The following is a 433-nucleotide window of genomic DNA, read 5'->3' on the forward strand; positions in this document are numbered from 1 at the left end:
TGCCTCCTCCTCTTCCTCCTCCTCCTTCTCCTCCTCCTCCTTCTCCTGTTTTATCTTTTCAGACAGGGTCTCACTATCTACCCTGACTGGCCTGGAGCTGGCATGTAGACTAGGCTTGCCTCAAACTCACAGAGATCCACCACGCTAAGACAAACAGCTGGAGCTGCCACAACCACTCCCAGCTCACTTTCTCATCTTCCTTCCTGGTTTATTTTGTTGTTGTTGTTGTTGTTGTTGTTGTTGTTGTATGTGATGTTCTTTTGTGGGTGTGTGGTGGTCTCTGTGTGTGTTCATGTGGGCGCACATGTGTTCACGTAGAGGCTACAGATCACTGCCAGTGTCTTCCTCAGTGAGTGGCTTCTCACCTTGTATTGAGCCACATCTCTCACTGAAACTGGAGCATGCCCATTAAGTTAGACTGAAGAGCAAGCCC

The sequence above is a fragment of the Mus pahari genome, chromosome 12, assembly GCF_900095145.1.
Source record: "Mus pahari chromosome 12, PAHARI_EIJ_v1.1, whole genome shotgun sequence".
Classification (NCBI taxonomy): Eukaryota; Metazoa; Chordata; class Mammalia; order Rodentia; family Muridae; genus Mus; species Mus pahari.